General features: G+C 33.8%; 1 long non-coding RNA gene across 1 annotated transcript; it reads left to right on the forward strand.

Annotated features, from left to right (window-relative positions):
* The first annotated feature begins 7,812 nt into the window (after positions 1-7,812).
* LOC119189434 lies at positions 7,813-9,227 on the forward strand. The gene is made up of 2 exons (XR_005112412.1): positions 7,813-7,852; positions 8,329-9,227. It is a non-coding gene; the product is annotated as an uncharacterized LOC119189434 (long non-coding RNA).
* Positions 9,228-11,321: the final 2,094 nt, after the last annotated feature.

Below are 11,321 nucleotides of genomic sequence, written 5' to 3' on the forward strand. Positions count from 1 at the left end.
ATAATATATGTCTGAAACCAATATCCTGTAAAATAGTTAACAAGTAACACTTAATAACAATATTTACAATATTACTACGTACTAGAAACAAACAAAAAACAACTAAATATGATTTACAGTGTCTTTTATAAATTTATACAAGTAAACATAAGTTGAGGCATTCTTAAGCAACTCTTTTAAACATTGCTGGACCCGGTTAGGCTTCTTATAGATTTTTAAAAGCTCATCCGCCAACACAAGGCGCTGAATGTTGAAAGATGAACATTCGAAGAAAATGTGATGTAGTAATTGAATTTTTTGTGATTGACAATATTCGCAATAGGGAGAATTAGCCATTTTAATACGATGAAGATGACAATTTAAATCTATAATGACCGAAACGCATACGACAAATAATTGAATAAAATTTTCTATTGATAAAATTATTTTTGTTGTAAACCAAGGAGTGGAGTTTATTTGGACATCCATACTAGCAAACCAGTTTCCTTTATTTTCAGGGTTTGTGTATTGATATGAATGTCTCCCCCACGCTTGACACATACGCTGTTTTAAGAAACTAACAGCGTCTGTGTGTGGTATGGATACAGTCATATCAGTATTGGAATTAGGAATTAATTGTAACTCAACAATTTTTTTGGCCAGGTAATCTGCCCTTTCATTTCCTATGACGCCAATATGTGAAGGAACCCAAACAAAACAAACTACTATATCTAATTTGGACAGTTCGACCCATAGTTCTTTTATTAAATAGATGACATAATTAGTGTTAGCATGAAATTGATTATTTGCAAGGTTTTATTTATTTATTGCACTTAATATACAAATGTATACAGGCGGACTTAATGCCATAGGCATTCTCTACCAGTCAACCTTAGGGTGGTGCAGAGATAATCAAGGTAGGTTTTCTAATACACTCCTGCTATCACTAACTATTATCCATTTAGTATGGTCAGAATTACAATTTTTTATGTGTTTTAAAGCACTGAAAATGGCGACAGCTTTAGCTGTGAAGATACTAGCAGCTTTATCAATTTTTTTACCGATGCCTATATTTGATGAGGGCTCATATATGGCAAAAGACACAGCCCTATCATTTTTGGAGCCATCAGTATATATAAATTTATGGTCTGAAAATTTTAAAAGCATATTGATTACTTCTTCTTTCGAGGGCAGGTCCTTTTTTTGATTTAAAATTATATCAATAGATGGAAACTTACTAATGTAAGATCCTTCATAGCAACGCAAAATGTGTTTTGATTGATAAATGTTAATGTTTTTAATAAAGCTCATGAACTCTTGAAGACCTTGTAAAATATAAAGTGGTTTAAGGGAGAATTGAGTAACAGAATGCAACAAGTTGGCCAAAAGATTATTATTAGTTACACTAAAAAGTTTTAATATGAATCTTTCTTTCAAGTGATTAAATCGAATACTTAATGGTGGGACATTACATTCTATTTGCATTGCATTTATGTGAGTGCTTCTGAATGCCCCAGTAATAATACGCAAACACTTGTTCATCTAAACTATTTACAATTCTAGCATCTGCAGCAAAGCAATAAAAACCATATTCAAAATGACTATGAACTAACGATTTGTACAATAACAACAAAATTTTGGGGTCTGAACCCCCAATATGAACCAGACAAGGACTTTAAAATGTTACATGCTTTATTAGCCTTATTAATTATATGTTTTAAATAATTATTCCAGGATAAATTATATGAAATATGGACACACAAAAATTTCACTTCAGATCTAGTGGGTAACAAACAATTATTATATTGCACAGCAGGCGTATTGTGACAATGTTTACCAAATACAATAATTTTAGACTTGGATGGATTCACACTGAGATCAAGGTAAGAAAAATAGTTGTACAGTTTCGCTAATGCATCATTAATTGTTGAAACCACTTGTGATACATTAGTTCCAGATGTATAAACAACCAAATCATCTGCGAATTGTAAATTTTTAACATAAGGGCCCAATATTAGATTTAGTCTACGGATATACAATATGAATATTAAAGGCGACAATATACTCCCTTGACAAACTCCTTTTGATGAAAGTCGAGGACCATAAAGGTGTCTATTAAATTTAGTAAATACTTCTCTGTTCATTAAGAAATTTTTAATCCACTTTATAATTTTTTCAGGAATCCCTATTTGTAATAACTCAAGGCATAGAATATCTATATTTACACTATTAAAAGCACCTGCTACGTCAAAGAATACGTCAACCAAGTTTTCATTTGCAGATATAGAGTTTTGTATATCCAGCTGTAACTGGCAAACACTTTCTCTAGCAGAACGATTTCTACGAAAACCAAATTGATTGGAAGATAATATATTATATTTTGCTACATAGAACTCTAAACGATGTTTAAGCAATTGTTCAAATAATTTATCAACACAAGAAGTAAATGCTATAGGGCGATAAGAATAGGGGTGTAACTTAGGCTTATCAGGTTTTAAAATTGGTACAAGGCAATCCATTTTCCAGTCTTGTGGTATTATGTTATTATCCCAAAGAAGATTCAAGATTTGTAAAAATATTTCTAAACTTGTAATACTGAGCTTTTTGAATAAAATATATGACATTCCATCGAGACCATAAACAGAATCTTTACGAGATGAGATGGCTGATATGAGTTCTTTTATCGTTAAAAGGATTGACTAGAAAGCTATTGTTGGTATTTACATTATTGGTAAAAAATAATTCTGCATTATATTGTACAGAGACCGGAGTGTACCTACTTCTTTAAAAAATCAGATACCCATAAATCATCTTCAGGATTATTAAAATTATAGGTTTTATTAAATTTTCGCATAAATTTCCATATGATAGACAATGGTGTGCATCTGTCAAAGGTCTCACAAAGAGAAAACCAACTTTTTCGCCTTTCTATTTTTAAAGTTAGTTTTTTAACTGCTTGTTACGCGCCGCTATCCTAGCCGATGACATCGGGCGTTTCCGGAAGTATTCGGCTGCGCGGGCAGGCTGGCAGAAGAGAAGATATGTCACGCGGCGACTATTCGATTATTATTCTCTCTGGCTGGACGTTGTCAAAAGAATGTCTAAACTTGTATTCTGTAATTATTTTGCTAATATAATGTTTACTGTAAAAAGAGCGTTTTACATTCAGAAGTGGGATTATACAAATGATAATTTGAAGTTACATTGAATTCGAATGTGAAGAGAACTATCGGAATAAATCTGTGATGAATCATTGAATGCCAAAATTAAAATTACCAGATTCTCAGATTTTTAGTTACCATGGCAACGTCTACGTCTGTTGAAGTAAATATGTTGGGAATGCATATGGAATTGATGTCTGCACATTAGTACGATTAACGACATTCATAACAAAAACTTCGTTATGCCTGCTGCTTGGCTCACTGGAGTGGGTGTTTTCTTAGAAACTAAATCATTGGAGACAGGAATGACTGGAGTCATGTGAAGTCAAATTAGTGGCGCAACACTTCAGGCTGACAATGCGAACGTGCGTAACTGTTTATTTTATTTAATCTGATCTGTCTGTGGCCATGAGCCTTTTGATAATATTCTATCTGCAGCCGTGACCATTTTGATCATATTCTGTCTGTAGCAATGACCATTCTGGTCATATTCTGTCTGTAACCATGAGCATTCTGATCATATTCTGTCTGTAGTCATGAGCATTCTGATCATATTCTGTCTGTGGCCATTAGCCTTCTGATCATATTCTGTCTGTAGCCATGAGCATTCTGATTAGTGTTACTAGGTCCTATTTGTTTGAAATCGGGCAACAGGTAAAACAAATCGGGATCCAGGTTGAAGGTCGAAACACAAAAAAAAAAAATACTGCAAGTCATGCTAATGTTGGTTTTCATTGTAATTTCTGTTTTAACATCGAATCATAGATCACGGTACAGTCGCGTCTCTAAACAACAGAACAAAATAAAACTATACCTACAGGGCTAGTGATGTGATGTGTTGTTTATTTTTTGATAATAATGTCTTTTGATAAATTTATTGATTTTCGGGACATTTAATGTCCCAATCAGTCGCAAATCGGGACGCGTCTCCAGAACTCTGATAACCGGGATATTCCGCGCACATCGAGACACCTGGTAACACTACGTCAGAACATACTCTGTCTGATTTGACTGCTTTATTTTACTGATCTGCTTCATTAATTCTGTTTTACTTAATTTCTTTTCTGTTTTTCTAGTTCTGTTTCTGGTTTAGTGTTTATATTTAATTATAAACTATATATAATATCTGTGAATTCATTAATCTTACATGGAAAGCTTACAGTCTGACATAAAGAGATTAAGCTACAATATACGGCAGGAGTACAATATTATGTGATTTGTGGTATACAAGGTTCCAAAATCCAGTCAACTGTGTTGATGTATAAATGCAATTTAGGAAAACAGAGTAAAGAAAATAAGACAGAGCAAACCTTGTTGTTTAGAAATGTAATATAATAATATAATATAACATACATATCTTCTGTTCCAGATACCCTCACTGATCTGGTTTGGAGCATGATAAAAAAAAAACTATTCTGTCTGTACTTGGACTCTGGATAAATTGAAAAGCACTGGCTTATTAATTGAAATGTTTGGTATTCTTACATAGCACTTACGCAATGGCTCTGAACAATTGATGCTCTCTAAGTATACTAATAAGGTACAATATGTGAGCAATATTTCTGCGAATGAATAAGGGTACAATATGGTGACTCTGAAATGGTATACTGGATTGTGTTGCCGTACTAGCTGTAACACTAAGCTTGGTTGGTTAACCTTCGCTCAATTTTTTGATAAACAGTGGGAATGGTAATCTGACATTGCAAAAACATTTGTATTTGTCTTTGATTATTCTTGCAATTTTGAAGTGTACCATGGTGGTGGTGGTGGTGGTTTATTGTTGGTAATAACATTATGAACAAAAAAAAAGTAAAATATCAGATAAAACCTTACGACTGACATCTATTATACTGCTTATGATAAGTTATTTTCTGTTAACCTGTTGAGTTGTAGAAATATTTTAACCGTGGTTTTATCGAGCAGACATGCACAAGGAATTCATGATGATACTTCAGAGATGGATGTCTTCTGATTTTAGTGGGTCATTAGAAGCTGATGTTTTAATCAAATAGTTAAAAAAAAAAGTATGTTTAGAGTTCAGTTATTGTCATTTTGTATATATGTAATTATATGGCGAGAAATTACAGGTAGTGTTATAATAATTAAAAAAAAAAGTTGAAACATATTCGGTAGAAGTAGCGACGGATGTGTGCTTCAGTATCGATACTATTTACGGAACCCAATTTACGGAATGTAAAATTGACATTACCGAAAATTATGTACAAATCCTGGTTCCGATGAGTTGCCAACATTGTGTAATGCATATGAAAATTGCTGTAGTTGTTTTTATTCCATGTTGGCCATGTTCTCTCTGTGCTGGTTGTTTATATAAGCGGAACATACACGTGTAGCTAACGCTGTACTTGAGTAGTGTAATTGTAAATCACATGTCTCCACATCGGCTTCGATCGCCAGTGACAGTTTTTATAAACACTGGGGTAACGGTTAAGTCTGCTGGTTCTCTTAGTTGAATCTGGTCCAGTGTCTTGGTTATGCCTGCGATATAGAACCACTTTAGCGAGGACTTTATAGATATTTGACATCAAGTTGTAGACCTATAGTTATTTATTCAAACTGTTAAGATTTATAGTCTTCTTAGTGTTTCTTATATTTTAAATAATATCCCATTTAGGAAGTGTCTTGACACGCGTGGCTTAACTGACTATTCGACTCATAGTTACGCGGTAGACTGCGCTCTCAATTGGTTTTCTGTTATACAAACGAAAGTTTTGAAGATCCCGAGATCTCTGTCGTATTTTTAGTTGTTTCGTCCGATTTGATCTTAAATGTTGCTATGCTCTCTGGAGTCCGTCATTCATCGAACATATTCAGAGATTGGTATGAGAGCCCAGAAGCAGTTTCTGTATCATTTTTCACACGTGAATAACCACTGCCACAGTTTACAAAGCTACGAATCTAGACTTGCTCAATTTAAAATCAGTTTTCTTGAATAAAGACGCGAGATGGCAGATATCATTTTTTTATTTTACAAAAATGGGTTAACGTTGACATTGATAACTCTGTTTTGTTAATGAAACTTAATTTTGCTGATTCTCGTTCTGGCAACCGTCTCCATAACAGAGTGACTTTCAACTTGCCAACACGGCGAATCAATTATAGTCATCACTTGCCTTTGTGGCGAATGTATCAGTCCACAATAATATGCTTCAAGAAATTTGTATTTTAGCGGTAAAGTACCTCAGATTAAGAAACTTGGAATAATAAATTCTGTCCCTAATTTGTGACTTCAACTAATTCGTTATTACTAATTCAAACACAATGTAACTTGTTTCCTAATTTACTTTTATTGCATGTAGAGTTCACTTCTCGAAAGTCGTGCACCCAGTTCTGTTGCTAATGTATCCGTTCTTAATTTGGAGTCTGTACATCTTATGTTATCGATTAGGTTAGAAGAGCTAGTAAAAAAAAATGTTCTTTTCAATCTTCTTGTGTAGTCGTATAATAGTAATTGTTGTCCACTGACTTGAAATTAATTTATTCTTAAGAACTCAGTCAATAACTATGTGAGTGTAGGTGTTAATAATGTCCCTGTTCTCGATGAGAAGTTCATTGCTGATGTTCTCTGCACCTGGAGTTTTATTTGACTACTTTTATGTTTCAGAGATTGTCTCCGGTACCGGTTCTTTAATGGTCGGATCTGTTGTTTCTGTAGTATTTCTGCATGTGTATAATTCTTGGATGCATTAAGTAGCTTTGATAGAGACTCTCGTATTGTGGTTTCTATTATGCCGTTTTTATCCTTTATGCTGGGGATCTAATCTCTTTTCGCTGTCTGTATTTTCCGTCTTTTTTTCTTAATGCCTCTGGTCGTTTGAATGCATTTTTCTGTGTTTATAATCTGGAAGCATGGCAATCTTCCGCATGTTAGTTTTAAATATTTTATTAATTTCAGTTATGACTTTTCTAACGCTTCTTGCCTTTATGCTGTGTTACTCGTAAACCATTTGATTAATTGATTTGATTGAGTTGGTATATGTTGCGTATGCTTATTTATATGTATGAATCGTGTGCTGATAAGTCCTTATTGTGTGTTTTATTATCTTGTGTGTTAACTTCCTTTGCGACTTCTATGGAGTTCTTTAGTTGTGCTTCTCATTCCTTTTCATTTGCTGCTGTCTTACTAATTGGAGGTTTTGCTTTGAAAGGTTTAATTGTTCTGGGTGTTATTTTAAACTTAAGTTTGGTTCTCAGCATTCTATGATTGCTACTAGTATTCAGCATTAACTGTATGTAAACTTGGATAAATAGAATGAAGGTCTTTGGTTGCTGGGAATGAAGTAAGGAAACGGGGTTTAGGTACTAACGAAAAATAAATTATATACACATATAGCGTGAAAGTTAATTGCAAAATGGATAAGTTGTTGGATATTGTGGATACGCAAGACTTGATTGGTTTATTAAAGAGTTAATCGATCAGAAATAGTTAGTGATTTACTGGTAAAAATGTTTAAAATATAAGTATCCGATTCAGTTCTGCTTTCTCAAATTTATGTTTGTGAATACCTTTGGTATTCACTTTGCAGGATGGCCGATGTTACGCGCCGCTATCCTAGCCGATGACATCGGGCGTTTCCGGAAGTATTCGGCTGCGCGGGCAGGCTGGCAGAAGAGAAGATATGTCACGCGGCGACTATTCGATTATTATTCTCTCTGGCTGGACGTTGTCAAAAGAATGTCTAAACTTGTATTCTGTAATTATTTTGCTAATATAATGTTTACTGTAAAAAGAGCGTTTTACATGCTCTAAGCCTTTTGAACTGTAAAAAAGTTTCCTGTGTAGGATTATTCTTGAAAGATATATATGCAGTTTTGAAATTTGATACAGCCTGTGTACACTTTTGATTCCACCATGGAAGTGTAGGGCTTTTCCTATTGTTTCTCTGACATGAATGAGTCGAAATATTTAAGTTCTCATACAAATATGATCTATTACGATTGGGAATAGAATTCGCAGCTGCAGTGCGCAAAATTTTGCAAAAAAGGAAATATGAGTCAAGAGGAGTTGTATCATCTATTACAAAATCAACTAATAAAACATCAACTTGTTTTTTATACATTTGCTAATCCACCAGTTTGTAATTTGGGTAAATGGGCAAGTGTACAGCATTAAAACAGTTTCCTTGTGTGTGAATGTTGGTTTGACTAATCATTAATTTTATGATTATAGGAATGTGATAACTAGTACCGAGAGGACAATCATGTACAGACCAGTCACAGTTGAGAGCCAGTGATGAAGATACCAATGATAAATCCAAAGCATTGGGTCGCCATGTTGGAGAACCGATAGTTGTTGCTTGCCCATCATTAAGGAGAACCAAATTATTATCCTCAATAACCTCTAGAATATTTCGACCACGCGGGCTGTCGGAACCACAGCCCCAACAAGTGTGATGAGCGTTAAAATCGCCGGCAAATATGAAAGGTCTAGGAATAGACTTAACCAATGAATCAAAATTATTTTTGCTGAAGACTGGGTTAGAGTTTAAAGGACTATAGAAACTAACTATACATATATCTTTATTATTAACTGTTATTTTTACACATACATTTTGTAAGGAATTATCGAAATAGGTGTTAATTCTAGAATAAATAATGCTTTTATGTATTATAATTGCAACACCATTGTGTTTGTTACCACAATCATTCCTTTCAACATTGTAATTTTTAATCTTAAAGTTTTGTTCAGGTTTTAACCAGGTTCCACTAATTATAGCAATATGAATATTGTGTGTATAAAGAAAATTAATAAATATATGTTTGTTACTATTCAGACTTTGGGCATTCCATTGTATAATATTTAAAGTTGATAAATCCATTATGAAGATGAAGAGAATTTATTACTTAGCGTTGCTTTTAAAACTTCTTTAATGGAAGTAGAATTAATAGGGGCATCTTTATTACTTATTATTTTAATAATTGTTTCAACTAATGTACTTATAAATGTATCCGATTTCATTAAATTATTAATTTGCGTATCTAAAGTACGAGCAGAAAGAGCTGGAAATGCATTGGAGTCAAAAAGTTCTGAATATGTGGCATTTCTAGATTTTATTTTATTTTCTTCAACCTTTTGTTTTTTATTGGACATGTCGACGAAATAGCAACGTGATTGCCTTTACAGTTGACACATGTGGCATCTTTAGAATCAATTTGGCAATTTTTAAAGTTGTGATTTAATGTACAAATCGAACATACTTCTGCATTACGGCAGAATTTAGCAATATGTCCATATTTCAAACATTTAAGGCATTGCTTAACGGGAGGAATATATTTACTTACCTCGTGTCGCCACGAGTCAAGATATATGTAGTTAGGGAGGATGGTGGAGGCGAAGGTTACAGCCACTGCCTGGGTTGGAATAAATTTTACCACACCGTCGTTCCCTTTCACCCTGCGCATAAAGCGCCTGACTTGCACTACGTTTTTGGAACTACCAATCAACGAAAAGACCTGTTTATTGGACATATCAATAGGAACCGAAGTGAGAACTCCAGTGACCTCTGTATCTCTAGCGGGTATAGTTGCGTTCAGAGACAGTTGGTCGAGCAATTTTTTATTTTGAATGAACATGTTAGCATTGTTAGGCAAATCAAATGTTATTCCAACCTTGTACTTATTGATGAAGCGCAAATGCATAACACCTGATACTCCATGCTCCCGTATACCTTTTGAAAGGGCCATGCGATCCCTATCACTGAATACTTTGTTCTCGTCCAGGTGGTTAAGGAAGACTATTAGTTCGGTTTGATTTGTATCAGGATACTTACGTGTGTACCCTTTTACCTTGTAAATTTTATATTTGTCTTTGGGATCTTTATGTTTTGATCCTGCAGCTCCAAGAGACTCCGACGAATCCGTGTCTGAAGATCCAAAGCTCGATAGGTCTGGATCCGGAGGTTCAAGTTCATCTTGTCTCCGTCTCTTCCTGCCCATTTTGATTGGCTAACTAATTATGTAGACACTTATTTAATAAATATGTGAAGGCTAATGTACAAAATATACTAGAAAAGCTTTTTTTAAAATAAATAATTCAAAAAGGGCGCCTTTACTTATTTACAGTTTCCCGCCTTTTCCAGTCGACTTTTCTTTATTTTTTTTTCTTCGTCCTTAGAGGACAGGCTATAGTCTTACGACCATACTGCCTAGTCTTACGTATGAGACTTTTCTTTAATGGTTTGACAGAATCTCCATGTGTATAAAAAAAAATATATTATCCAGTGATTTCACCGGCATAACACGATAATATGGTCACAGTCAAAAAACGATTCCATATCAAATTCATAAAAGTGCAGGAACACCTTGGTTAGAAAAGACCAGACATAATTTGTCTTATTTCAATCGAATTAACAGTTCTTAGACATGCTATTTTTTCTACAAAAAAAAAATAACATGCCCAAAAATGATTTTTTATTAGTACTTATATTAACTGAAATAATAAATTTCATCTAGACGGAAAACCTTTTTAAAGTAGACGGAGCTTTCCAGTATTATATATTGGTCTATGGACGGAGCCGCAAGCAATGCTAGGAAAATGTGAGTTACTGACCTTGGATTGCCTGTGTACCGAGTACCGACCAAAGTGTCAAAGCTGCCATCTGTTTATATTAGCTGAAACTACTGCGCTAAGTAGTAGAGCAGCCACTCAACCCACGGCCCGCAAAACTTTTCTGATTTTCGATACAAAATATGATTATTTAAATTTAAAAGTTACTTTAACTGTAGTTTAACTCATTAAATTAATAAACTCAATTTCATTAATAAGACGTACTGATAACGATTTCAATGAAAAAAATTAAAGTACGGAGGCAGATAACGCCATCTATACATTTATTGTCGAACTAAAAGTTAAAACTGGTCAAAGAATAAAAGTACTTTCATAAAACCAAACGATAATAATTGACGCCATCTATGAATTTTTGTAACGTAGTGTATTTAAGTACAATTACAAACGCTTACAATTACTTTTCACCATTACTTATCGTTCTTCTAAATAAATTATAATAATTTAGAACATGAAAACTTAATTATCATGATAAATACGCAACTAAGTATAAGAGTAATATTGTAACCATAAGTATTTTTCTAGTACTATCGACGAGGATCCATGACACTTTCCATATATATTATAACTCTCTTTGCATGACACTATAACAAAAAAAC

Source organism: Manduca sexta, chromosome 15 (assembly GCF_014839805.1).
Source record: "Manduca sexta isolate Smith_Timp_Sample1 chromosome 15, JHU_Msex_v1.0, whole genome shotgun sequence".
NCBI lineage: Eukaryota > Metazoa > Arthropoda > Insecta > Lepidoptera > Sphingidae > Manduca > Manduca sexta.